Consider the following 3,018-nt stretch of genomic DNA (forward strand, 5'->3'; position numbering starts at 1 on the left):
TGTTTCATTTCATCGTTCGCCTCATACAAGTTAACATGGTTACCTCCTTCTCATCTACTAGCATTCTCTTATCTTCCTTACTCATCCTCCTCCTATTCCCGATGAGTATATCTCCCAGCTTTTCCCAACAACCTCACGGGCCACCCACAGCCAGCCTACTCCTCAATACTCCAGTTCCACAAGCTTCTACTACGGCGGCTCAGGCTCACCAGACTAGTTCCTATGATATTCTGTCAACTCTGTTGGTCCTCGTTCTCATTCTCTCAGCTTTGCTCAAGTTGATTTATTTGCTCAAGGGACAAGAGGCCGTCACTACCGCTGCGCCGCCGCTACCAATCCACCATGCCTTTCTTCTCCGGCAACCTGCCTCTGCCAATCTTTTGTCGACGTCAGAGTACCCGCTCAATCTTTTCATCATGCAGCAGGCTCCTTTGGCTGCTCCCCATCCCCATAATGCCCAACTCAATCTCGGCTTCAGGGGAAACATATCCCTGGAGGCCGATGATGATGGTGTTGGCATTCATATCTAGCTAGTATCCTCTATTGCATGTAGTACGTACTATGTAAAAATAAGCTAGCTAGCTAGCTTTCTTGTCTACTCTTTTTGTTTAGTTTCTTGTATTAATTCGTGTGTACGTAGCTAGCACTCATGTGTAGATTATACATTTGCAGATCATGTGTAATGTTTCCTAGCTTTAGGTTTGCTTTTGTAACTTCCTCTTGAGCATGTCCTTCATGGACCTTGTACCCTTTATGGGCTGTTGCCTTTTAATGAAATATTTCTATTTAATCAACAACAAAAAAAGAAGATCCTTGGTTAATTAATTGTTAATGATGATTTTAATTGTTAATGATGATTTAAGTTTTCCCAAAAGCTCAAGCAGGGTGAAGAGTACAATTTAGATTCCGCTACGATTCAATCATTTCCCGAAGTAAACAAAAGAACAAAATTCATCATTCTTCATACCCATAGAAATTGTTAGTACAGAACTACCCTCAGCGAGAAAGTGGCATTGCTGTGTTACTTCCAAAAGGTGAAATTGGGGGAGGCTGGGCATAATAGTCAATTACTTTAGACCCCTTAAGTCCGTGGTGCTCTGGAAGGACAACCTCTAAATCGGCCACACCCATGACCCCTTCGTAGACACTTACTTGGACAATAGACCATACGACGTCGTCTTCTCCGTCCAGTTTGGAATTTGGGACAATTTGTAAAAACAAAGGGGAATTATGTGTCTTCTCACAAAAAAAAAGAAAAAAAAGGGAATTGTGTGCGCTGCCGGCTGCCTCACGCGTACATGTGCGATCGGCATCTCTCGCTTATCCTCAATTTCCCCTATCTTCTCAGGTTCTCCTCCAATTTCTCTCTCTCCAATTCTGCTCTCCTGTTTAATTTATGTTGATTTTTTTGAGTTTAATTTAGAGGTCGAGGGTTGTTTCGATTACTGGATTGGATTCCGAGCGAAATAAGCCTACGAAAAGTATCAAGAACTTACTATATCTTGATTTGTGGCTGAGATATTTTTAGAGATTAATTTATTAGCCGGTTTCTTCGCATAAGACATGGGACTCGGAGGAGTCGTAGATAGTTTCTTCGCATAAAACATGGGGGAAATTCTAGTACATGTTCCTACACTCGCGAAGCCCATTCATGAAGGCCTGTTTTCGAGGCCCATAATCGTTTCTTCGCTACGCCTAGCAACACTAGGGGGGCAACATTGCACTATACTAAGCAGAGTCAACAGCTCCGGAAATTTTTTTGAGTTTTGTCTCTTCTCTCTCAGAGAAAACATCTTCACAGGAAAATAGGGTCGAGCCATAGGAGTTGAGGCTGAGCTCAAGGGAAGTGCGAGAGCCACCGTTGTAGCCGCCCCAGCCACCGGAGTAGTAGCCGTAGCGGCCACCTCCCTCGGAAGTAGTCTTCACGTTGCCAAAGATGTCCTCACCGTGCATGGGGAACAGTGGAAGGGTTTCAATCTCCTAGTGATCTTCTCCTCGTTGTTCCATGAAAGTTTGTTCTTCATTCATGTCAAAGAAAGTAGTACTAGTACTAGTAGTGTAGGATGAGGAGGAATATGGGTCAACATTGCAACCAACCCATGACCCAAAATTGTGACTGATGGATCCACCAACACCAGTAGAACTAGTTCCCCCTCCAGCTGAGATTGAACAATCCCTAAAACTCTTCTCCATGTTCATAGATCCATAACCACCATAGTTCCCTATCTACCCGTTAAAAGCAATCACACCAGTTGAAGAAGCAGAAGCAGATGCAGAAGAAACTCCTTGACAAATGTTAGAGTACTTGTTGTTCATGTTAATATACTGATCCTCAGGTTTCCAATTGCTACCATTACCATTACCAACAAGCCTTGATCTTTGCATGGGCACATGAACATCCGAAGTGAACCTCTTCTTCTGCCTCTCCCGAGCCTTATGGTTTCCGAACCAATAAAAGACGTTCTTGCCCTCGATCTTTCCGTACCATTTCAGCTAGAGACAAATCCTCTGAATCTGCTCTGTAGTTGGGGACCTAACTCCCTTGTTGTAGTAAAGCTCCTTGAGGATTCTTATCTGATATGTAGTAGGAGTCCACCTGGTACTGCTCCGCCGGCAAAGCATGTTAGCACTACTCTCGGCTACTTTGTTGCTTACTTCATCCTCTATTGGTTGCTGGGTTTGTGGTTCCATTAGTGATGGGTTGAGAGAGCGCGAGAATTGAAGAGTGGTGATGATGAGTAATTAAGAAAGATTGCTATTAGAAATATGGAGTTGATGAAATAGTTTTGGGATTGGGGATTTGGGTTTATAATGTGGAGGGAGATATAGGCATGTGAGAGTTGTGAAGTGAAGAGAGGAAATGAGATCAGAGAAATATCTTAGAGAGAAGGACTGAAGTTGATAGAGAGGTGTTCGTAAAAAAGGTATTGTTAAGGATCTGAAACTTAGAGGAAGGTTTTTGGTGTGAACGTTCCCATCCCTAGAATGCACCTATTTATAGGAACATGGCATACAAAT

The 3,018-nt window shown here is 43.2% G+C and overlaps 1 pseudogene; it reads right to left on the reverse strand.

Annotated features, from left to right (window-relative positions):
- Positions 1-621: 621 nt before the first annotated feature.
- Positions 622-2,691, reverse strand: LOC112184786 (annotated as a pseudogene).
- Positions 2,692-3,018: the final 327 nt, after the last annotated feature.

This window comes from Rosa chinensis, chromosome 2, assembly GCF_002994745.2.
Source record: "Rosa chinensis cultivar Old Blush chromosome 2, RchiOBHm-V2, whole genome shotgun sequence".
Lineage (NCBI taxonomy): Eukaryota > Viridiplantae > Streptophyta > Magnoliopsida > Rosales > Rosaceae > Rosa > Rosa chinensis.